This window comes from Notothenia rossii, assembly GCF_949606895.1.
Source record: "Notothenia rossii genome assembly, chromosome: 7".
In the NCBI taxonomy this organism is placed as follows: Eukaryota; Metazoa; Chordata; class Actinopteri; order Perciformes; family Nototheniidae; genus Notothenia; species Notothenia rossii.
Window position 1 is genome coordinate 83,382,782 of NC_136905.1, and position 26,945 is coordinate 83,409,726.

Sequence of the window (26,945 nt, forward strand, 5' to 3'; positions counted from 1 at the left end):
GAAAGTGCAGAAGGAAACATCCATTAAACTCAGTGTGCTGCTCTGAGATGCTAGCTCAGATACTTGGCATCTCATCTTGGGTGCAAGGTCATCAATGTTTGGGCTCAGGCTCTGAGCTGAGGAGACCCTCAGGATGGAGTGAAGGTCTACGTGCAATATACCGGAGGGCCAGATCTAATAGGAATTAGAAACTATCCTGCGGGCCGAAATTAAATCCACCACGGGCCGGATTTGGCCCCCGGGCCTCGAGTTTGACACTTGAGTGCTTAAGATGTTTTTCAGAAAGTAACTTTTTCAATGCATGATTTTAACTCGTAGTAAGTTGGAGTTCATTTCTCGCCCATTTGTCTGAAAGTAACTCAGATATTATTTGGAAAAAATGTCCAGTAAGAGAAACCACATCTGTTTTGTTACAGTAAAACAAATTCTGTGATGCAGATGTGTGAACGAATAAACTAAAAGTCGAAAACTTTAATAATATATCCTCATTCAAATGTTGAGGAGTTTGTTGATTAGATTAATCCCAAACGTTTTTATCAATTTTCCAACACAGAACCGTAGAATTATTCGAGGTAATCAACTGACTTTTATCCAAGTTTGTGCCACATTTTTACAAAGATTATGGTAATTGTTTACAGACTGTACAGGGTTAAAGTCATTGTGTAATCAGATCTTAAGTTCCTAACAGAGGAACCTGCTAAGCTAACGTTATCAGCAGCTAAACAGCGTTGAAGAAACACTGATCTGAGCTCAGCAGATTCACGTATCAACGTTTACGCTGTATTAATATCTGCTTCAGTGAGATCCATTCCTATTTCCAGAGCTTTTTCTTGCGGCCCCAGCGTTTGGTTAGTGAACCTTTAATCTTGGGTGATTTTAGAGTGTAAAAGGTCGCTCCGTAGACACCGCGCATGCACCAAATGAGCCAAATAATCAACAACAAAACAGCCGAGCAACAAACAAACAAATCCGTCTTCTTCCTGGAAACAAACAAAGGAAACTGAGTTGATCCAGATGAACCAGAGCTCACTGACAGCCGCCATTGTGCAGCGCGCTGACACAGACTGACAGCGATTGTGTGTGTGTGTGTGTGTGTGTGTGTGTGTGTGTGTGTGTAGGCCCTGATGATGAGGAAGATGAAGGTGAAGGCGGAGGGTGAAAGCCACTGTCAGCCTCCACATCACTTTGTATTTCTTGCTTTCTTTATTTTCAATTCAAAATGGACAAAAAGTCGCCGTAGTTACTGAACGCGTATGTCTTACAGTACTTACTTCAAAACGTTTTAATTTCTTTATCTTCATCTCAATACCGAACATCGACAACAAGTCACTGCTTAGCATGCAGGGTAAGAAGTAGAAGGAGGGGAGGGGGCTCGACACACACTGAGCAAACTGAAACGTTGACTGAAGTTAAATATACACGCCAACAGATTTCACATAACTGTATTTGGTTAAGCAATAATATTAAGTTGTGAGAAGTAGTGAAGTACATTTACTTAAGTAACATTTTGAGGTACTTGTACTTCGGAGTATTTCCATACTTCTACTGCACTACATTTAAAAAGGGAGATCATGTCATTTCAAAAGTTTTTTTCAACAAAATGTATCCCTAAAAATTCAACTAGTGATCTCTTTAAGTCACAAAGGACCTTTGACCTACTTCTAATACTTTAAGTACATTTTGTTCATGTACTTCTACTTAAGTAAATGCAGGACTCGTGCTTGTAATGAAGTATTTTGTGTTCTTTTACTCACATAAAGCATCTGAATACTTCTTCCACCTCTGCATACAGTTTTGTGTAATCTGCTGACATAATTTATTGATTTAAACTCAACGGTTCAGTTTTTTCTGAGCAGACGGGCCTCAAAAAATGACGTCGCCTCCCTCCCTCACCCCTTTTCTCCCCCCACACCTCCCTGCGTCTCCTCACAGCTGGAGGCCGTGTCATTGTGGATGGTATTTGCATGTTACGAGAGAAAAGGGAGCGCTTGGTATTAAACACCGGTGCATTTCCTCTCTCTCTCTCTCTCTCTCTCTCTCTCTCTGTATATATTTGTGTATGCTAATGAGGGATTTCTGTGCTGCCAGCCATAATGGATCTGAGGATAATAACCCTGCAAACACAAATCATCCGCAAACCAACAAACCAATTATCTCTTGTTTTCTTCTCCCCCCCCCAAGCCCACTGTAATTACTGTACGCGGGGAAAAAGGAGTAGAAGAAGAACGAGTTGAGTGTTTTTTCATCGTCACGGAAACGGCTTGACCCAACGGTTATATTTCCTTTATTTCAATAACTTTTTTGGGAGGGTCATGCAACAGACTTATTTTTAATTCAATTTAAAAACGAATATTAACACATTTAAAATAAAATAATGTAATAAAACAGTTTCTAGCATGCTTTGTTTGCATTTTGTTTTGCAAATGGACAACAAATAAGTAAATTAAACAGTAAGACTTGTTGTTGGAATACTTTTCGGAGTTTCTTTTGGAGTATTTTACAATTATCTCTGCTATTCGTTTTCAAAGATACTTTACGTGACAAGAAGTTTAGTGTGTTTTCATGTCAAAAGAAAATGAGACAGAACTGAGGAAGCCCAACAAAAATCTTAAAAAAAGAATCATGAAAAAATAAATTGCCACATACTTATTTCTCGTTAAAATGATACCGATTGAACTCAAAATTAACTAAAACAAATACTTTTTATTTCTTTATTTTCTTATTTATTACTGCAAATAGACACAAAGCAAGTAAGTAAGTACAAAAAGGAGAAGAAGAAACGACTGCAAATGAACCAAAAAGTCATAAATTAAACAGAAAACATGGTTGTTTTTTTACAGTTATATTTTCCCAAGCCCGCTGTAATCACTGTAATCAAAAACAAGAAGAAGATCAGTGTGTTTTAAAAACCTGGCGTCACCCAACACAAATTATAAAAATGAATCAGCTTTGATTTCGTTTTTCCAATCTTAACCACGCTTTTAAATTCACATACACCCCCCATCCCCCCCCCTCAACCTTTGACTAGTCTTTAGTTCAAATATACCCATCATTCCCATGGAGGGGCCTCGACAGACAGACAACGAGACGGGCGTTAAAAAAAAAAAAAAAAATGACAGCGCGGCAAATAACCTTCCTCGCGTTCTGCCCACGAATCCGACCAAAGACACAGGGAAAAAAAGCCTCTAAACTATGTCCCGCGGCCAAATGAGACACCTGTCCAAACCTCTAAAGACCTTTTGTGTCTTTCACAGATTCTTTGCTTTCTAATTGGCCGGCCGGTCCGTGTGTTAGCGTTAGCTCGGCTGCAGGAAGGTAAAAACAGGCAAGACAGGGGGGAGTGGGGGGGGGGAGCTGAATAGAAATGTGATTGTGTTGCTGTCAAGCTCTCCCACATGAACTCCCCCTTTTTCTTTCTCCACCCGGACAGAGAGGAGAAGTGTGAAGGGAGACGAGGAGGAGGAGGAGGAGGAGGAGGAGGGGGAGTTAAGAAGAAGAAGAAGAAGAAAAAGAAGAAGAAGAAGAGGAAGGGTGAGTGAAAGAGACACACTTCATTTGTCATCCAGCGGCCTGATTGGAGTGGCAAAGCCAATTCACATCTCGAGTGGAGTTCCCATCACACAAACCCCTATACCAACCCTCCTCCCCCCTCCTCCTCCCCCCTCCTCACCCCCTGTATCCTGCCAATCAAGCGCAGCCCGTACAAGCTGCCGGTGTTTGGAGCTGAGAGCTTCATCATCATGGATTATGGGAGCGGTAATGACTCGCTCTCAGGCGCTGTAATAGCTGCGGCTAATGGGGAAAGGTGGGGGGAGACGGAGGGAGGCAGGGGGTGAGGGTCATGGGGGAAAGTTGGATGGATGGATTGGAAAAGGAGGGAGAATTCAGAGCTAAACCTGCTACGGGTAACACTTTTCTTTAAGATGATTTCTCGAGTTCGTAGCCCTCTCTCTGATTTCTTTTCAGAAGTCTGACGGATTTATCAGGCGTCTTTGAGGCGGGGGGGAAACTATAAGAGAAGACTAAAAACATGACGGACTTTTAGCAAACACTTTCCACGGCAGAGTGGAAATCATGGTGCATACAGACGTGCATTAGACCCTTTCAGAAATAGCCTTTAATAGTTTGCATGCGTGCCGTGTGTGTATTCTGTTTGTAGTTGAGAGGTGTTTTCAGGGGGAAATACTTCTTAGACAGATATATCTTTTTAGGACTAGAAGTAAAGATTTGTTTTTAACGTGGGAATGAATGCCTGTATTTGGTGTTATTGAGGTGGAAAAATAGACTCGGTTACACATTGATTTTAAGATTGTCTAGGAGATTGTCTAAGAGGTAACAATATACAAAGCTTAGACACAGTTTGGTTGAATCAATGAAGTGTATTCTACATGCAGTAGAGCTCAAGTAGAAACATTTAAAAAGTACCCGGATGTTAAAGTAATTACTTATATACCTTATTAACTCGTGAAGTAAATAACACGTCAGTAAGAAAGTACATTTGGCATGTCAGTGATGTTGTAAGTCTTTCAGCAAACGTGTAGAAATGTTATGAAAAAGATGGAGATTATAATTATTATTTAGAGAGAACTGAAATGTTTTCCGACTTGTTTCAAAGAATAACTTTCTGTTTCGGTGTTTCACGACTACAAAAAAATAGAGAAATAGAAAACAGTTTCAAACCTCTGCAAAAACTCACACCTTCACCCACACAAACAAAAGCAGACACAACAACAACAACAACAACAACAACAACAACAACAACAACTATTACCGGATGATGTGCAGAGCCAGCAGCCATGGCAGAAAAACACCTGAACATGACTCATCGAACATCCAAACAAACAGAACAAATTCATACGACTGACAGCATCATTTCGGAGTGAAAACAGAGAGCAGAGAAGGTGACGTATAATAGGAGAGCAGTTGGAAGGAGATTGAAAAAAAAAAAAAAGTGGAAACAAATCCCTCCGGAAGAAAGAAATCTGAAAGAGGTCGCAGGTCAGACGCTGAATCTCAGAGAATTTAATTTGTGGTGGAAAACACGTTATAATAATCTGCTCCAGAGGTTAACTTCGACTCTATGAAAAGCCTCAAATCTCCAAACCAATTGTGATATATCGACTAACAAGTATTGTGTGTATGAAAGCCGGATATATCCTGTATTTCTGTCCCAAAGAGCTGAATTGTTATAAAATAAATATAAAAGACACATTTGGTGACATGTTCCTTTATTTCCATGATCACACACACTGTAGTTTATTTGGATTTAATACCAAATACAACTTCCTGCTGGGAATTCATAATGTGTTCAGAGGTGGACAAACACTTGGTTGTCCTTAAAGAGGACATATTATGATGATGTTCAGGTGTATATCATATGTAGTGTCTCTACTTTAAAGAGTCCTCTCCTGCTGATGTTCAGGTGTATATCAGTATATAGTGTCTCTACTTTAAAGAGTCCTCTCCTGCTGATGTTCAGGTGTATATCAGTATGTAGTGTCTCTACTTTAAAGAGTCCTCTCCTGCTGATGTGCAGGTGTGTATCGGTATGTAGTGTCTCTACTTTAAAGAGTCCTCTCCTGCTGATGTTCAGGTGTATCTCAGTATGTAGTGTCTCTACTTTAAAGAGTCCTCTCCTGCTGATGTTCAGGTGTATATCAGTATGTAGTGTCTCTACTTTAAAGAGTCCTCTCCTGCTGATGTGCAGGTGTATATCAGTATGTAGTGTCTCTACTTTAAAGAGTTCTCTCCTGCTGATGTTCAGGTGTATATCAGTATGTAGTGTCTCTACTTTAAAGAGTCCTCTCCTGCTGATGTTCAGGTGTATATCAGTATGTAGTGTCTCTACTTTAAAGAGTCCTCTCCTGCTGATGTTCAGGTGTATATCAGTATGTAGTGTCTCTACTTTAAAGAGTCCTCTCCAGCTGATGTTCAGGTGTATATGTAGTGTCTCTACTTTAAAGAGTCGTCTCCTGCTGATGTTCAGGTGTATATCAGTATGTAGTGTCTCTACTTTAAAGAGTCCTCTCCTGCTGATGTCCAGGTGTATATCAGTATGTAGTGTCTCTACTTTAAAGAGTCCTCTCCTGCTGATGTTCAGGTGTATATCAGTATGTAGTGTCTCTACTTTAAAGAGTCCTCTCCTGCTGATGTTCAGGTGTATATCAGTATGTAGTGTCTCTACTTTAAAGAGTCCTCTCCTGCTGATGTTCAGGTGTATATCAGTATGGAGTGTCTCTACTTTAAAGAGTCCTCTCCTGCTGATGTTTAGGTGTATATCAGTATGTAGTGTCTCTACTTTAAAGAGTCCTCTCCTGCTGATGTTCAGGTGTATATCAGTATGTAGTGTCTCTACTTTAAAGAGTCCTCTCCTGCTGATGCTCAGGTGTATATCAGTATGTGTCTCTACTTTAAAGAGTCCTCTCCTGCTGATGTTCAGATGTATCTCACTATGTAGTGTCTCTACTTTAAAGAGTCCTCTCCTGCTGATGTTCAGGTGTTTATCAGTATGTAATGTCTCTACTTTAAAGAGTCCTCTCCTGCTGATGTTCAGGTGTATGTCAGTATGTAGTGTCTCTACTTTAAAGAGTCCTCTCCTGCTGATGTTCAGGTGTATATCAGTATGTAGTGTCTCTACTTTAAAGAGTCCTCCGAACACACCACAGGAAAGGGAACTGGGACTCTTTTGTTGATACTAATGCATTAATGTAAAATCAGCAGGTTCTATTAAAGCTGGTTTTATTTCGTAACAGAGTAGGAAATATGAATAATTTGAAATTGGACTACAATCAGTTCTGATATTGTTGAAAAAGTAATACTACTGCCAAGAATAAAGCATTCAATATAATAAAAGAAGAAACCATGACTTAGCTTAAACTAAGACTTGGTGACCTTAGGGGTCAGTTATAAAGAGTTCCTTTCTCTTTTCAATAAAATGGAATAAAGTTTTCTGTCCGTTCTCATCAGTTACGTTAGTTGACGCCTCTGCCCTTGAGCAAGACACTGAATCCCCTTCAGCATGCTGTCCTGTACCTGACCTCTGACCTCTGACCGCCATGTGAAAGTTCAACAGAGAAAAGCCTTCTCCAGTGTGGATCTATAGAGCCAGCTAATTGAGGTCTCATTTACAGGTAAACGTGACCTCAAGATGTTCTCATGTTCTCTGAAGACGACCCGCGGGTTCTTAAGAAGTTTGTTGGTTATTGACGAGGATCAACGTGTCCTTTAAAGGACACCTATTGTGTAAAATCCTCTTCCTCATGTCTCTTCTACATCAACATGTGTCCCCTCTTCCTCATGTCTCCTCTACATCAACATGTGTCCCCTCTTCTTCATGTCTCTTCTGCATCAACATGTGTCCCCTCTTCTTCATGTGTCTTCTGCATCAACATGTCTCCCCTCTTCCTCATGTCTCCTCTACATCAACATGTGTCCCCTCTTCTTCATGTCTCTTCTACATCAACATGTGTCCCCTCTTCTTCATGTGTCTTCTGCATCAACATGTGTCCCCTCTTCTTCATGTGTCTTCTGCATCAACATGTGTCCCCTCTTCCTCATGTCTCTTCTACATCAACATGTGTCCCCTCTTCTTCATGTCTCTTCTACATCAACATGTGTCCCCTCTTCTTCATGTCTCTTCTACATCAACATGTGTCCCCTCTTCTTCATGTCTCTTCTACATCAACATGTGTCCCCTCTTCTTCATGTGTCTTCTACATCAACATGTGTCCCCTCTTCTTCATGTCTCTTCTACATCAACATGTGTCCCCTCTTCTTCATGTCTCTTCTACATCAACATGTGTCCCCTCTTCTTCATGTCTCTTCTACATCAACATGTGTCCCCTCTTCTTCATGTCTCTTCTACATCAACATGTGTCCCCTCTGTGGAAAGAGACTCTGAAAGTTTCAGGAACAAAGATTCTCTCTCTTTTTGATCCATTTCTATAAAAACCTGTCTGAAAACGAGCTGATCAGATTTTGGCCACTTTATGATGTCATAACGATGTGTTGTCTTGTGTAACCATTAGCCAATCAGCAACCAAGGTAGTTAGCCGTACATGCTAACATAAGCACACGTTGTTTAATCCATTCCTTACAATGTTGCTCTTGCTTTCCTGGTTTTTGAAAGGTTAAACAACAACAACAAACTCTGCAAACTAGCATTGTTTTGAGCATGTGGGGAAATACAAACACTTGCACATGTAGTTACAGCTGCTAAGCTAATATTGGACGGGAGAATCGTCACCTTTCTTAATATTTCCTCTGAAAAAGTTTGAATGGAGAACATATCGGGGAAATGAAGCCCAAGACATTATCTCAGGTTTTGTGAAAGGAGGAACAACCCTGTTATTTAACGCTGTATTCCCCAGTGTGTGTCCTCCACCATCAGGGCACTGTCTGAAGGGAGTGGGAGGTGGGAAGGAGTACAAATACTTTGTTACTGTACTTAAGTACATGTTTCTGGTATCAGTACTTTACTCCACTACTTATTTTTCTGACCACTTTTTACTTTCTACTTCTTACATGTTGAACTCAAATACCTGAACTTTCTACTTCTTACATGTTGAACTCCAATACCTGTACTTTCTACTTCTCACATGTTGAACACAAATACCTGTACTTTCTACTTCTTACATGTTGAACACAAATACCTGTACTTTCTACTTCTTACATGTTGAACTCAAATACCTGTACTTTCTACTTCTTACATTTTGAACACAAATACCTGTACTTTCTACTTCTTACATGTTGAACTCAAATACCTGTACTTTCTACTTCTTACATGTTGAACACAAATACCTGTACTTTCTACTTCTCACATGTTGAACTCAAATACCTGTACTTTCTACTTCTTACATGTTGAACACAAATACCTGTACTTTCTACTTCTTACATGTTGAACTCAAATACCTGTACTTTCTACTTCTCACATGTTGAACCCAAATACCTGTACTTTCTACTTCTCACATGTTGAACCCAAATACCTGTACTTTCTACTTCTCACATGTTGAACACAAATACCTGTACTTTCTACTTCTTACATGTTGAACTCAAATACCTGTACTTTCTACTTCTTACATGTTGAACTCAAATACCTGTACTTTCTACTTCTTACATGTTGAACACACATACCTGTACTTTCTACTTCTCACATGTTGAACCCAAATACCTGTACTTTCTACTTCTTACATGTTGAACCCAAATACCTGTACTTTCTACTTCTCACATGTTGAACTCAAATACCTGTACTTTCTACTTCTCACATGTTGAACCCAAATACCTGTACTTTCTACTTCTCACATGTTGAACCCAAATACCTGTACTTTCTACTTCTTACATGTTGAACTCAAATACCTGTACTTTCTACTTCTCACATGTTGAACCCAAATACCTGTACTTTCTACTTCTCACATGTTGAACTCAAATACCTGTACTTTCTACTTCTCACATGTTGAACCCAAATACCTGTACTTTCTACTTCTCACATGTTGAACTCAAATACCTGTACTTTCTACTTCTTACATGTTGAACCCAAATACCTGTACTTTCTACTTCTCACATGTTGAACACAAATACCTGTACTTTCTACTTCTCACATGTTGAACTCAAATACCTGTACTTTCTACTTCTTACATGTTGAACTCAAATACCTGTACTTTCTACTTCTCACATGTTGAACCCAAATACCTGTACTTTCTACTTCTTACATTTTGAACACAAATACCTGTACTTTCTACTTCTCACATGTTGAACACAAATACCTGTACTTTCTACTTCTTACATGTTGAACCCAAATACCTGTACTTTCTACTTCTCACATGTTGAACTCAAATACCTGTACTTTCTACTTCTCACATGTTGAACACAAATACCTGTACTTTCTACTTCTTACATGTTGAACTCAAATACCTGTACTTTCTACTTCTTACATGTTGAACCCAAATACCTGTACTTTCTACTTCTTACATGTTGAACACAAATACCTGTACTTTCTACTTCTTACATGTTGAACACAAATACCTGTACTTTCTACTTCTTACATGTTGAACACAAATACCTGTACTTTCTACTTCTTACATGTTGAACTCAAATACCTGTACTTTCTACTTCTCTCATTTTCCAAACAGGCTGGTTCCTTTAGTCTGAATGTGTGTTTGGTGGCGTGATCATTATTATTTAGAGTCATTGCGTGCCTATTGATTTGAACACGATCCGTGTATCCATCATTTCCTGGTCTTCTCTAAAGAAGAGGGACCAATGAAAACGTTGTCATGTTGCCGTTGGTCACCATGGAAACATTCATTAGCTAACAATGACATTATTGTTCTATTAATATAAAGGGAGGTCAGGTACTCTTTAAAACAGCTGCTAGTTATGGGTACTTTTTACTGAAGTACATTTCAAAGCCTCTTTACTTTGACTTGAGTAAAGAAGTTTAGTCAGTACTTTTTAAACACGAGTATCTGCACTTCTACTTGAGTAAAGGAAGTGGGTACTTTCTCTGGAATTGAACCGGTGACCCTGCAGCTCGCTGCCTTGCTCGACCACACAGCAGCTGCAGAGGAAGTCTCAGCGCTAAAGAGTTAAAGCCCTGAAAGGATTACACCACAATATATTTAAAGTGTTTCTATCAAAGCGTGTAATCCTCCTCCAAAGGCCTGCTGGGAGTCTGGAGATCTGTGGAGCTCCTCTTCAAAGACTGACCTCTGACCTCTGACCCAGATGTTAAACTCACGTCTGTCTGTTTGTCCATCTGACCTCTTTATCCCAAACAAGGGAAATATTGTACTTTTTACCCGACGACACGTTTATCTGAAAGCTGGGGATTACAGTTCACATGAGACGAATGCAGCTGTTGTGACTTCAAGCTAAATTAAATAAATCGGATGTTTGAGTTCTGTGTCAAAAATACTTTCAAACTTTGGAGGTTTATTTTTTTCTCTACCTTGAACGTTTGTTTATTTTTACCTCATTTAAATTTGTCCTAGTTACTTTCCTTTCTTCCTTTCTATTTTTCATACGTCCTTTCCTTCCTTCCTTCCTTCCTTCCCTCCTTCCTTCCTTCCTTTCAACCAATTTCTTGCATTTCTTTCATTCCTAAACTAATTGGTTTCTTGCTTCCTTCCTTTTTCCAATCCAACCCTTCTTTCCTTTCCTCCTTCCTTGTCCATATTTCTCTTCCACTTTTTCCAACTTTCCTCCCAACCTTCCTTATTTCTTTCTTTCTTCCTTTGGTCCTTCCTTTCCCACATTTATTTTTCCTTGCCTTCCTTTCTTTATTTCCTTACTCCCTTTCCTCAATTATTTTGTCTTTTCTTTCTTCCTTCAGACCTTCCTCACTATTTCTTGCCTCTTTCCTTCCTATAATCCTTTTTTCTTCCCTCCTTCCTTTTTCCTATCCAACCCTTCCTCCTTCCTCGTCCAAATTTCTCTTCCACTTCTTATTTTATTTCCAACCTTCATTCCTATTTATTGGACATCTTCCTTAATTCCTTCCTTCCTTCCTTGCCTTAATTTATTTTTCTTTTTGTTTCCTAACTCCTTATCCTAATTTTTTTCATCTTTTATTTTCCTTCCTTCCTTCCTTCCTTCCTTCTTCTATTTCTTGTCCATCTTTGCTTTCTTTTGTGCACATCATTTCTTGCCTCCCTCCTTTTCTCACTTACCTCCCTCCCTTCCTTCTTAACTTTCCTTTCCTGCTGACCATACTCCTAATTCCTCTCCTCCTTCCTAGTTTCCATCACTTTTCCTGACCACAGTTTGTATCTTTCTCTCCTTCATCCCTCATTGACCTCTGGCCTCCTACCTCACCTCCTATTAGATCTCTTTACCTGTACACGTCTGTTTATGCAAAGCGAAAAAAGCCAACCCAACACTTTCCTCGCTCCCTCCTCCTCCTCCTCTTCATCCCTCTCTCCTTTCCTTCCTCCTGTTTCCCTCTCGGAGCAGAACTTGCCTCCTCAGCGGCTGTAATCACTTACTTACTACTGTTTTTGTTCGCGGTAAGTGGACTAAATATTTGGATGCTCATAAGCAAAGCAGAATAATTGAATGTGTGATTTGTGGCAGCTGGCTCTGAGTCTATGGGCTTGTCTCAGCATAATGAAAACAGCTAGCGAGCCGCTGTAAACAAAAGCAACTTGTTATGTTGCAAACCCCTCGCTGTGCTTTGCTGTGTGTGGGAAACAACTAATTTTCTTGATGGCGTACTGTAATCATGGCGAAGCTTTACCACGCGCTGTGCTGAGTACTGAACTGCTTATTAATACACAGAGAGAGAGAGAGAGTCCACTCTGACAGAGCTGCTATTACTGTAAACACTTTAAAGAACAAGGAGGCAGAGAACAATGCACAAACCTGAATTATTATAATTATTGGGGGGGGGGTCCAGACAGGAGGACCTGAGCCCGTTTGCAGCCAATCGAGACCTGGATCTCAGGACAAGTGCTCACAGGCTTATTTAAAATAATACCAACTACAGGGAAATAACTATAGTCATGATAATGAGGAAGGGGGGGAAACAGACCCCCCCCCTCTGCAACAAGCTGTGAAGAGCTGGCTTTTTTAAAATCCCAAATACAGTCTGGCAATTATATATAAATTTAAAAAAAAATACTTATAATACAATTATAATAATAATAATTAATATTATAATTTTTTTTTTTATATTAATATAATTTTTTAATATAATTATAATTAATAATAGTAGTAGCAGTAGGATTAGTATTATCACTTTAATAATAATATTAATGACATGTTATTAATGTAAAACAAGTTACATTGTTAAAGTTTACAAAAAGAGAATTCATCGTCCCGGTTTACAAAAGTGCATTTTTAAGTTATTCATTTTTATTATTATTAGCTGTAAGTAAATACATAATGTTCATAAAAGTGACTTAAAACATAGCTTAGGTAATTTAAATGCAGGACAATGGTTTAATGACAGAGTGTACAACTTGGATATTATACTTTGACATAAGCCTTCTCATTGTGTGAAATACAAGAACAACAAATCAATTAAAGTATAATTACCTTAAAACTGTAAATAACTAAAGTGCTCCAGTTCATGTTACTCAGTGTACTTGGATAGTGACGTGACGTTGAGTTGAACTGAAAAGATTTTTGATGAAAACTAAAAGTTTAAAGTTGAATTTTAAACTCTTCCTCTCCTTGTCGTTATCTGTCTCTCTTCTCCTTCAGAGGAACAAAAGCTGCTCTCCACATCACCACACACACACACACACACACACACACACACACACACACACACACACACACACACACACACACACACACACACACACACACACACACACACACACACACACACACACACACACACACACACACACACACAAGAGTCAGGGGTCAAGAGGAAGTCCTTTTCTGCTGATGGAGAGCCACTTATCATTCTCATCTAATGGAGCAGCCATCTGTCAATCAGGAAGAAAGGGGCGGGGCTAACAGGTATCACTGTGCGCCCCTCACTCCGCTGCACTGTCCCCCGAGGGCCACAGTTTCTTAAAGGATGGCTCAGGGGTCCGAATCGGGTCGTGGGATTGTTTACGGTTGACTTTTTGTCTGTTTGTCCCTCGACCCTGAACGGTTGTCGCCGTCTTTAATCGAGTTTCGTCCTGCGATCGTTAAAGTTATACATCCGAGACGATTCGGCTCCAACAGGTGAAAATAAAAGTTCCCATAGTTCAAGTTGGTTTTAAATAGTCTCGTTTTATCTGGTTTAAAGTCCGAAAACCGAAAATATATTTAGTGTTATTTAATTTGAGAGACTGATGCAGATGTTTTTATGTTCATGGTTAAAAAAGATGCTTTAAATCAGGATCAGAAACAAATAATTTGTTATTAGAAAAAAAGTCAGAATTTTGACTTTTTCCAGAAATCAGGAAAAACACTTTTGGTGAAATCAAAAATCCCAATAATTGTCATGTGGAGCTAATCCTCTTCCATACTTTGATTACTTAAAAAAGTAAAATCTTAATGCATTTTTACTTTTCACAATGCATTGCAGTGAGTTGTAATATATATATATCAGGGTTTCCGCTAGGATTTTTTCTCGCCGGTCAAATGTCCGAACTGAATTTATTTTACTAGACAAGTTTGAAACTTACCGGTCATGTTTCAATAATAATAATAAGAATTGTGTAGCAGAGTTTCCGTTAGCAGGTAATTACCGGACTAGGACTGGATATGCTGATGTTTAAAACTCAGTTCATGGGAGTCATTTTTATATTGCTTCAGTTTATAATCGTAACAGATCGAAAAATTCAGATTCATTTTTCAATAAATGATTACAAACAACAAACAACATAATTATTACATTCAAAGAAACTACTTGTAGTAGATGAAGTAAATTATTCAAACGTTTAAATTAACTTTGGATAATAACACGGGAGAAACGGATCCTCTCTTTTCCCCTCTCCCTCCCTCTCTCTCCTGACAGCCCGTCAGTTTCTCATGCAGTGCGCTAAACAGTGGGCGGGGCTTCAGGTGATTATGCAGCAGCTGATCTGATCTCTCTCTCTCGTCCAGTTACACTTCACTCGTGTTTATGTCCATATCGATCAGATCCAGCTCTCCTGATCGGCCTTTATAGAGAGCGCCGATCAAACTATTAAGAGTGATATTATCGGCCGATAATGATCGGTGGCCAATCGATCGGAGCATCGGACATTTTGACCGGCAGGTTTTGAATTTACCGGTTTTTATTACATTTTATCAGCTAAAAAACGGTAATTACCGGCTAACGGAAACCCTGATATATATATATATCCTTTATTTAACCAGGTAAAAGACTCATTGAGGTTAAAATCTCTTTTCCAAGAGTGACCTGGCCAAGAGGGGCAGCATGTACGAAGTTACAACAGATAAAACACAGACATGACAGGCAGACAAATACAGCTGTAAAACACAAATAAAATGGCACATTAGCCAGTCAATATGCGAAGTAAAAAAAACTATTACAAATCATTCAAAACTGGCAACATTTAAAACGATTTTAGATATACTGAGCACTCACATCTGGTGTCGTGTTCTCTGTCCTTTAAGATGGACCTGAAAATATTGTCCACTTTTGACCCTTCAGGGACTTCGTAGAATGAACCTACTCTTAAAAAGGATTAAATTAAAAAGCTTTATCATCAAATGTAAAATAGCTAGAGTGTAGTTTTGGCAATGCAAACCTTAAGTCTCCAACAATGTAACATACATATATAGAAAAGACAGAAAACAGTGGAAATAAAGTAATTGCAGGAGAAGTAAACACACAGAGGAAAGCTGTTTGTTTTACGGTCACATGATCTCCTTGTTAACAGAAACTGATGTTGTTCAAATGTTCAGTTGCAGTAACGTGTGGGACAACAAACCCCCGAGGAGACGCTGACTAACTGACCTGGAGTCTGTGTGAGGGAACACTCTGGGCTGTCTGTTGATCCACGCTCACACATTTCAATTCAACGATCCTTCAATTATCCTGAAACTCAATCTGCCGTCACCTGGGCTCAGCCTGCTAATGCCAAACATTCCCACTACTATGAGGGCTTTATGAGGGCTTTAAGGGTTCCCTGTGGGCCCCCGCCCCTCTTTGTATCTTCTCAGGGTGCTTCAGAAGATAGTTTTTGGTTCATTTGGTTCATAACATTTACTTAAGATGCATCTTTGCAGCTCTAAAAGTCAGATATGTTGTTACAAAGTAAAGTTGGGCCTATATGACTTAATATATTTATCTGTGCCTCATTTGTGCGCCATATTCCAATATACTTTTTGAATTAGCTGAGGGTCGATTCAAAATGGACCGCGGGCCGCATTTGGCCCCTGGACCGTAGTTTGGACACCCCTGAGATAAGTCCACCATGCAGCTGATGGAGAAAAGACAGAGCGTCCCTGCAGCTCTGCACCCAACTGCCCGAGCCTCTAATGATGAGATCAGTTAATTTAATGTTGACCCGGTCGGTCTGGGAGAAGCCCCTCGATCAGTTTCTCAGACCTCCAGGTCCTGCAGGGATTACAGAGCCGCTGCATGGCCCACAACCACAGCTGATCCCTGGGGAGAGGAGAGAGGCGTTCAGCCGGAGACCCGGAGGAACAGGTTGGAGCGTGGGAACAAGATCTGCTGTTCAGGTAATGAATAACTGCACCAACCTCCCCTGTGCACATGTGGCTTGTTGCTTCATTAGCATATACACTTGTGTGTTTTGACTCAATATGCTGTGCCACTGCCTCGAATGTGGATTAATACGCCACTGAAAATAGTCCCCAGTAAATGCTGTGATTGTTCTTTGTAGGCTAAAGTTAGCGTCTCAAGGGCGTCCTCCACAAAAAGCCAATCGCATGTTTCCATTGGAGTTCAGAAATACTGCAGAAAATAAGATCAGTGGCAAACACATGTTTATGATACTAATAGGTTCTGTAAAGCAGAATAATCTCCACACATAACCACTTTATGATTTTGAAGCGTAGATGCAAATAAGTTTATATATAAACATACTAAACACGGCTAATGTTGGGCGTGATGATGTTCAGTCATCTCATTTAGACACTTGTTAGCAACCACTGTTTTAAATTAACCAGCGGGGTATTTACTGACGTATTTGATGTTGTAGAACAATACTAAAAATCTATTAAACTTATATTAAAGGGGCCGTATTACGCTCATTTTCAGGATGATATTTGTATTTGAGCCTCCACATCAAAAGAACGGCCACAGTGAGTCTTTGCTCCGGATTCATCCGTGACCAGAGAAGCGTTGTTTGTTTCTAAACAGAGGTGTTGTGTTTGGGTGAACCTGACACCAGGCGGGTCACCTGAGCAAACTCAACACTCAAACCCGTTTGGTTAGCTGGAGACGTACATCCTTACCTACAAAATCATGTTCTTTTAAAAAAAAGGCTCAGTAGGAGAAATCATAACTTTGCCTGCAATCATATGTAAAGAGGCCATATTCTGCTTTTTGTGATTTATATTCCCTGTAGTGTGTTAAATAGTTTTTAGTGCATGTAAATGGTCTGCAAGGCTAAAATCCCAAAGTTCTTGAACATAGTGACATAACTATACAAAAACTTGCGCTTCTATTGGCTAGCGCGCCAACACATTGTACGTGATAGGCTAAGGGGCGGGACATCTCTAAGTGGTTGACCAATCACAACAGAGCTGGCCAGCTAACCAATCAGAGCAGACTGGGCTCTGGTTTCAGACAGAGGTTGAAAAGAGGTGTGGGACAAGGAGTATGTTTGTGTGGGACAATGTGGGACACAATGTGGGACACCCTCTCTATTTCTATTCTGTTTCATTTGGTTTATTCAAGAGCATCCAATAAACAATGACAGAAAGTGAAGTCAAAATGCAGTATCTTAATAAAGAAAAGTAAACTAAGGCTAACCAAGGCAGCAGGCATTATTCACTTCAAGTGTTTAGAAATGCATCTTCCTAATTCAACTAGTGTTACCTGTAAAAGTAGGTACAACATAAATTAATAGATCAAATAAAACCATAAGTCCAAATCAAAACTGGCCAGGAGGGAACAAAAACATAATAATACATAAAATAAAATAGCTTTCAGTTTTGTCCATCACAGCAACAACAGGTGCCCCCCCCCCCCCCCCCCACAGTGGGTGGGCTATTTTGTCACCTAGAACCACTGGTGTCTTTAACTCTGTCAAACAACTCTCCACAGAGGCAGGGGCAAGCACATCTGTTATTATGGACGCTGCTTTTGTACGACCACAGGACATTTTCTTTACTCTATGAGAGTCTGGAAAAATGGTCGGCGCTAGCTTGTTACCACAGTTACTATGGTAACACTTGTTATTTCTGCTGCTGTTACCTTGTCTGAGTGGCCATCATGTTTTGGTTTGAGTAGGAATGTCTCCATAGAGTGGGATGTCTCTTTTTGAGCGACACGTTTCTTGTGAGAATCGCATTCTCGGTGTCTTTTGACGTCGGATTCACCGCGATGTGAAACTCTCTGAGTCGACCCTGCTCTGGCTTCACCCACGGGTAAGGGTCTTCCCAGTCTTTGTTGTATGTGCATGTTATTTTCTTCTTAGCTGTAGTTTCAGTTTCCTCCATTTTCCATAACCTGCTGCGTCGCCTGCGTTATTGGCTGACTTTCGTTGTTGTTGTTTGGCGGGGCCGCGAGGGGGGGGGGGGGGTTGTGTGTGAGTGAGTTACTCTCATTGGTTAACACTTGACCAGCACCCGCCGTGTGTTACAGTTTGATTGACAGCAAACACACCCCCGTGATGATAGCCTTCCCTGCTTTCTCAACAGCCATTGGATACATCTGATTTTAGAAAAGCGTTTTAGCCAATCAAAATTAAATGTGCGGAACATCGTCTCAATTTGCGGGACACTACATACTGATACCTGAACATCAGCAGGAGAGGACTCTTTAAAGTAGAGACACTACATACTGATATACACCTGAACATCAGCAGGAGAGGACTCTTTAAAGTAGAGACACTACATACTGATATACACCTGAACATCAGCAGGAGAGGACTCTTTAAAGTAGAGACACTACATACTGATATACACCTGAACATCAGCAGGAGAGGACTCTTTAAAGTAGAGACACTACATACTGATATACAGCTGAACATCAGCAGGAGAGGACTCTTTAAAGTAGAGACACTACATACTGATATACACCTGAACATCAGCAGGAGAGGACTCTTTAAAGTAGAGACACTACATACTGATATACACCTGAACATCAGCAGGAGAGGACTCTTTAAAGTAGAGACACTACATACTGATATACACCTGAACATCAGCAGGAGAGGACTCTTTAAAGTAGAGACACTACATACTGATATACACCTGAACATCAGCAGGAGAGGACTCTTTAAAGTAGAGGCACTACATACTGATATACACCTGAACATCAGCAGGAGAGGACTCTTTAAAGTAGAGACACTACATACTGATATACACCTGAACATCAGCAGGAGAGGACTCTTTCAAGTAGAGACACTACATACTGATATACACCTGAACATCAGCAGGAGAGGACTCTTTAAAGTAGAGACACTACATACTGATATACACCTGAACATCAGCAGGAGAGGACTCTTTAAAGTAGAGACACTACATACTGATATACACCTGAACATCAGCAGGAGAGGACTCTTTAAAGTAGAGACACTACATACTGATATACACCTGAACATCAGCAGGAGAGGACTCTTTAAAGTAGAGACACTATATACTGATATACACCTGAACATCAGCAGGAGAGGACTCTTTAAAGTAGAGACGCTACATACTGATATACACCTGAACATCAGCAGGAGAGGACTCTTTAAAGTAGAGACGCTACATACTGATATACACCTGAACATCAGCAGGAGAGGACTCTTTAAAGTAGAGACACTACATACTGATATACACCTGAACATCAGCAGGAGAGAACTCTTTAAAGTAGAGACACTACATACTGATATACACCTGAATATCAGCAGGAGAGGACTCTTTAAAGTAGAGACACTACATACTGATATACACCTGAACATCAGCAGGAGAGGACTCTTTAAAGTAGAGACACTACATACTGATATACACCTGAATATCAGCAGGAGAGGACTCTTTAAAGTAGAGACACTACATACTGATATACACCTGAACATCAGCAGGAGAGGACTCTTTAAAGTAGAGACACTACATACTGATATACACCTGAACATCAGCAGGAGAGGACTCTTTAAAGTAGAGACACTACATACTGATATACACCTGAATATCAGCAGGAGAGGACTCTTTAAAGTAGAGACGCTACATACTGATATACACCTGAACATCAGCAGGAGAGGACTCTTTAAAGTAGAGACACTACATACTGATATTCACCTGAACATCAGCAGGAGAGGACTCTTTAAAGTAGAGACACTACATACTGATATTCACCTGAACATCAGCAGGAGAGGACTCTTTAAAGTAGAGACACTACATACTGATATACACCTGAATATCAGCAGGAGAGGACTCTTTAAAGTAGAGACACTACATACTGATATACACCTGAACATCAGCAGGAGAGAACTCTTTAAAGTAGAGACACTACATACTGATATACACCTGAACATCAGCAGGAGAGGACTCTTTAAAGTAGAGACACTACATACTGATATACACCTGAACATCAGCAGGAGAGGACTCTTTAAAGTAGAGACACTACATACTGATATACACCTGAACATCAGCAGGAGAGGACTCTTTAAAGTAGAGACACTACATACTGATATACACCTGAACATCAACAGGAGAGGACTCTTTAAAGTAGAGACACTACATACTGATATACACCTGAACATCAGCAGGAGAGGACTCTTTAAAGTAGAGACACTACATACTGATATACACCTGAACATCAGCAGGAGAGGACTCTTTAAAGTAGAGACACTACATACTGATATACACCTGAACATCAGCAGGAGAGGACTCTTTAAAGTAGAGACACCACCTGAACATCAGCATTATGTGTTTTCGTGCAGGTAAAACTGAAACACGCTGAGCTGCATCGGTTTATTACTCTTTCCAATTAGAAGTTTGTAAACATTGTTTAACAAACTGTAAGTGATAAATGATAAACTAAACATCAAAGATGAGCGTCAGGTGTTGTGAACATTTTAACTCCTGAGAAACGAGCCGTCTGATTAAATCTTCTTCTGTGGTGTTCGGGCAGTCTGCTGTATTTACCCCACAGAGGAAATGAAATTATCTCAGCTGGAACCGAGCTTGATTGAGAGAAGAATGAAAAAAAACAAAACTGAATGATGAGTATTTTCAGAACGCTCTGATCTAAATACCTCAGGTTTGTGCTGTCGGGGGGCGTATAGGGAGACACTTTTTCTTTTATTTCCCACATGTCAATCATCGTCCTTTATATTAAACAATTAGTTAAGAGAAGAGAAACACTGTGATTCTGCGGCGAAGATCTCCAGGAAGCGAGCGGAGGTCTGATTGCCGTCCGAGGCCCTGAATGTGAGTAATCATTTGTCTGATTTTCATACGAGGAGGAATGAAGCGAGCCATCTTGATTAATGCTGATTTGAACGGCTGTATGGATGGATGGATGGACCCCCCCTCCTCCTCCTCCTCCATCACCAGTATCACATGCCTCCCCCCCTACTGAGGAGGTGAAGGCCTGCGAGAATATTTTTACACATCGACGGCCTCCAATCAGCTAATGGCTGCCTATCAGAGGCGAGGGGTGGAGGATTGTGGGATATCTGACCTACTCTGGAAGAAGAAAGGCCAACGCCTGAACGCACCACGGGCCTGTTTGGATCCAAACAGCCGGAACAACTCCATGAAACAAGAGGACGGAGCTCCAGAGAGTCACTTTGCTACGTTTAGACCCTTTATCATCTCTATTTCTACTCCTGCAGCTCCGACTCAGATCCTTTCTTTACATATTATTTATTTTTGATGCTAGATTTCATCCGCTTTCAATGCATTTAATTCAACATAACATATTGTTAACATTTAACATCTAAAAAACAGTATAAGTGTACATGTTTTAATTTAAAGGTCCCATGTCATGCTTTTCTGGTTCTTACCCGTCCCCTTGTGTGTTATGAAGGTTGTTCTGCATGTAAACGGTCTGCAGAGTCACAAACCCTCAAAGTACACCCTGTAGGGAGTAAAACTCTAACACATCTATGTCTATGCTGCCCCAGAACGCCTCGTTGGACATTTCTCATTTTCCATTGTTTACTTCCTGGGTTCTGTGACGTATTTCGGTTATATTGACGTGCCGTTACGTCCGCGGAGCCATTACGTTTGGACCAATCTGCGGACTTCCTCGCGGACACACACACACACACACACACACACACACACACACACACACACACACACACACACACACACACACACACACACACACACACACACACACACACACACACACACACACACACACACACACACACACACACACACACACACACACACACACACACACACACACACACACTCACACACACACGCGCACGGCGGGACGTTGCGAGGAGCGGGACACTGTGAGCTGGCTCACTGGTGTGGGGTCGGCGAGACAGCGAGACACTGCCGAACTCAGCCTGGGCACACACGAACTCCCAGCCAGGCTGCTTGAGTTGTGTGTGTGCCCAGGCTGAGTTCCGCAGGGTCTCGCTGTCTCGCAGACGGGGGGGGGGGGCGAGAGAACAAGCCGTGTAGGACAGAGAGTGAATACACATACTATACAGAGATGCTGGATGAGAAACCAATGTGAGTTCGGAAAATTGCAGATGTATTTTAGTAGACATCAACAATGGAATTATGATCAGCAGAAATGGCCATGACATGGGACCTTTAAAATAACTGCCATGTGTGGAATAAACAAATACATAAATAAACATGCATTGCATTAATATTTATAAGCATTTGTTGCACTTTTTTTTTACTCCAGCAGCTCTGATTCAAATAATTATTTTCGCTTTTTATTTCAATTTATGGTGAAGATTGTGGGATATCTGACCTACTCTGGAAGAAGGAAGGCCAACACCTGAACGCACCACGGGCCTGTTTGGATCCAGGAAGGAGCTCCAGAAGAGTCTCTGCGCTACGTGTTTAAAGCTTTATTCATCAATCATCTCTCTTTCTACTCCTGCAGCTCCGACTCAGATCCATTCCCCTCTAACACCCCCCCTCTATTCCACTCAACTTGGCACTTTTTACTTTTGTTGTTATGTTTCTTCTTTACTTGCTTGTAAAGTACTTTGAGCACCAGGAAAATCGTTATATAAAAAACATGTATTAATACTATTATTATCATTTCTAACATATTATTTATTTTTGATGCTACATGCCATCCACTTCCAAGGCAACTTTTAAAGAGTTTAAAATGCATTTATTCAGATTGATTTTTTACATTACATTTATTCAGATGCTACATTTCCTCCGCTTTCAATGCATATAATTTAACATGCATTGTATTCATATTTATAAGCATTTCTTTTAAATAATTTGTACTCAAGCAGCTCTGATTCAGATTTAGTCTTTTTTTAAATATAACTACAATTAGCTATGGAGAAAATATGTTTTACTTGATCAGCTCTGATACAATTGTACTTTATAGATGTATACATATTTGTAGACTACACAATCATTTATGTTAAATTCCAGTTTCAGGTAACCTTCCTAGAATTGTATAAGCATTTCTTTCATTTACATTCATTTTTATTAGCATTTAAAGAATAATAATTCATAGCAAAAACATGTTGGTTGTCATCTTTAATATACTTGCTTTCCTTTGAGTCATTGAGCTGCTGGTTTGCAGGACGTGGGACATTCATTCAGTTATTTTGCTAAATTAAAATCAAATTAAAATAAAGGCATTATCATTTCTGCAGACCTCTTTAAAGGTGACATTTGGGGTAAGAACTTGCTGCTTCGTGTGTCTTTTTTTTGGCCGGAAATTCCCATAAACCCATCAGCCGTGTTGCATCAAATCAGCGCTGCTTCTGCTTGTCACATTTCTGTCTCACGTGGATCCATGGCTCGCTCTGAGCCTCCGCGAAAATATAGCAGCTTCATTTTTTATTCAGGAAAAAAGTTTGATGAAATTTCACCCAATTTCACCCAGTGCATGGTGCTTGAATCAAATCAGGGGGAACACTGAGAGGCCGGCGATGCAGACGATGGAGAAAGACATCTGATCACGAGAAATCAAACTGTGGCTGCCTCTCAGAGGGAGAATAATTTCATCCTGATGATGAGCGACTAAAAATATATTCATGGTTCATGTTAGGAGGGAAGGAGCTCCATCAGTGAAACGTGACAGAATGCACAACAGATGTTAAATACCTTTTTTTTAAATGTCCGGTCAGACCAGGCGTCTCACTTTGTCCTGAAATTAAGACGCCGTCACTTTAAATCAATCAGACGCTGATTCTGGATCCTGTAGAAAGAAACAACATTAAATAAATAACGCTCATCATAATTCAACTCGGTTTGTGTTCTGATTAATAAAAGAAAAACTGTGGCATAAGGATCTGCATTACTTCGTTAAGATGATGTTGAGTTTCATTACCAAAGGAGCTGAGACTAAGACAAAAGCCATCTTTTGTATCTTTTACCTGAATTTAAGCAATAAAATAAAAAATAATAATGGCTTTAGTAATTGGACACAATACACTTTGATGCCTCAGTATGCACAATGTTATGGTCACATCTATTACAATCTATTTATTTTAGTCTGCAAAGCTTTGTGTTAGACTGCAACGAGCTCCACTGATCTCAGGTAAGGTGGTCTAAAGGCTGTTATACATTCATATACAAATAATAAATAATATTCAGGAGAGAGGATAAAAGTACGTTTTTAAAAAGTGAGTGTCACCCCTTGTTGGCCAATCTGAACAATGACTGCTTTAACTATGTTTTGATGAGAATACTTTTCTACTTTTACTTGAGGAACATTTTGAACGGAGGACTTTTACTGTAACAGAGTATTCCTACACTCTGGTACTTCTACTTTTACTCAAGTACAAGATCTGAGTACTTCTACTTTTACTCAAGTACAAGATCTGAGTACTTCTACTTTTACTCAGGTACAAGATCTGAGTACTTCTACTTTTACTCAAGTACAAGATCTGAGTACTTCTACTTTTACTCAAGTATAAGATCTGAGTACTTCTACTTTTACTCAAGATCTGAGTACTTCTATTTTTACTCAAGATCTGAGTACTTCTACTTTTACTCAAGAACAAGATCTGAGTACTTCTACTTTTACTCAAGAACAAGATCTGAGTACTTCTACTTTTACTCAAGTACAATATCTGAGTACTTCTACTTTTACTCAAGAACAAGATCTGAGTACTTCTACTTTTACTCAAGTACAAGATCTGAGTACTTCTACTTTTACTCAGGTACAAGATCTGAGTACTTCTACTTTTACTCAAGTACAAGATCTGAGTACTTCTAATTTTACTCAAGTATAAGATCTGAGTACTTCTACTTTTACTCAAGATCTGAGTATTTCTACTTTTACTCAAGAACAAGATCTGAGTACTTCTACTTTTACTCAAGAACAAGATCTGAGTACTTCTACTTTTACTCAAGTACAAGATCTGAGTACTTCTACTTTTACTCAGGTACAAGATCTGAGTACTTCTACTTTTACTCAAGATCTGAGTACTTCTATTTTTACTCAAGATCTGAGTACTTCTACTTTTACTCAAGAACAAGATCTGAGTACTTCTATTTTTACTCAAGATCTGAGTACTTCTACTTTTACTCAAGAACAAGATCTGAGTACTTCTACTTTTACTCAAGTACAATATCTGAGTACTTCTACTTTTACTCAAGAACAAGATCTGAGTACTTCTACTTTTACTCAAGTACAAGATCTGAGTACTTCTACTTTTACTCAGGTACAAGATCTGAGTACTTCTACTTTTACTCAAGTACAAGATCTGAGTACTTCTACTTTTACTCAAGTATAAGATCTGAGTACTTCTACTTTTACTCAAGATCTGAGTATTTCTACTTTTACTCAAGAACAAGATCTGAGTACTTCTACTTTTACTCAAGAACAAGATCTGAGTACTTCTACTTTTACTCAAGTACAAGATCTGAGTACTTCTACTTTTACTCAAGTATAAGATCTGAGTACTTCTACTTTTACTCAAGATCTGAGTACTTCTATTTTTACTCAAGATCTGATTACTTCTACTTTTACTCAAGAACAAGATCTGAGTACTTCTACTTTTACTCAAGTACAATATCTGAGTACTTCTACTTTTACTCAAGAACAAGATCTGAGTACTTCTACTTTTACTCAAGTACAAGATCTGAGTACTTCTACTTTTACTCAAGATCAAGATCTGAGTACTTCTACTTTTACTCAAGATCTGAGTACTTCTACTTTTACTCAAGTACAAGATCTGAGTACTTCTACTTTTACTCAAGAACAAGATCTGAGTACTTCTACGTCTTTATACAAACAAATCTAGTAGGAAATATATTTTCAAAGAACAACACACTAGTCTGTTAAAGTATTCAGCCCACACTGACAGTACTCTACTTATACAACAAATTAAGTAAAACCGTGTAGTTGTTTTAATTGTTTTTGTGCAGCTAAACAAGCTTAAAAACACTTCTCTTGTACTTTAACTTTACCAACAGCTACTACAGAGTACACATATTGATCATATACACAGTAACATTGATGTACTGATACAGTAAACTCAGTATTTATTGATAATCAGCTTGTTACCTGAATGTGTGTAGCATGCGCTCCCAGCTGTGGAGGTCAGACTGTCAAACAGAAGGAGGGCCGGTCCAACTGCAAATAAAGGAGAGGGGGCTGGACTGTACTAAATTGGGTGCAGTATAGGAGGGGGGTAACTTGTATTGTGAACATAAACTGAGTGGCCACTTCATTAAATACACTGGTGCAATATGATGCCGTCCAATGCAACACTGCTGACTAAAAGTAACATTTTAAGATAATTCTGCTGCACTTACAATGGTTTGACCCATTTCAAGTGAATGTACCTGCATGTTTTTTGCTGCTCAGTGTTTAATGATTTATTGCACAAGTGGAATTGGATGAAACGTGAGCTAAAGGAAATGTACTTTGAGGTTGATGGTAGAAAATGAACATCATAAACTTCAACAAAACTCAAAACTTATATTTTGTTGCCTAATATTTCCACAATCTAACATTAAAAAAGACAGAATCAGCCTCTCAGTTGGTTTACTTTTGGTCCTGTGTTTTTTTACTTAATATAATGTACTTTGGGCTTGACGCTCAGACACATGAGTAAATAACCAGAGGTAGAAAAAACACATTTATAAAATACTCTGTAAGAAGTAAAAATCCTGCATTTAAAATCTTGTTGGCCTCAAAAAACATGTATACTTCAAGTAATGGCCTATTTCAGGATCTTACATATTTCATTATTGAG

At 39.5% G+C, this 26,945-nt stretch overlaps 1 long non-coding RNA gene across 1 annotated transcript in view; it reads right to left on the minus strand.

The window, feature by feature from the left end:
- LOC307045652 overlaps positions 1–23,932 on the minus strand; it is a 68,869-nt gene extending 44,937 nt beyond the window's left edge. Inside the window, exon 1 of the long non-coding RNA XR_013809966.1 lies at positions 23,842–23,932. This is a non-coding gene — a long non-coding RNA (uncharacterized lncRNA). The remainder of the gene's footprint in view (positions 1–23,841) is intronic.
- Between the last annotated feature and the right edge of the window lie 3,013 nt (positions 23,933–26,945).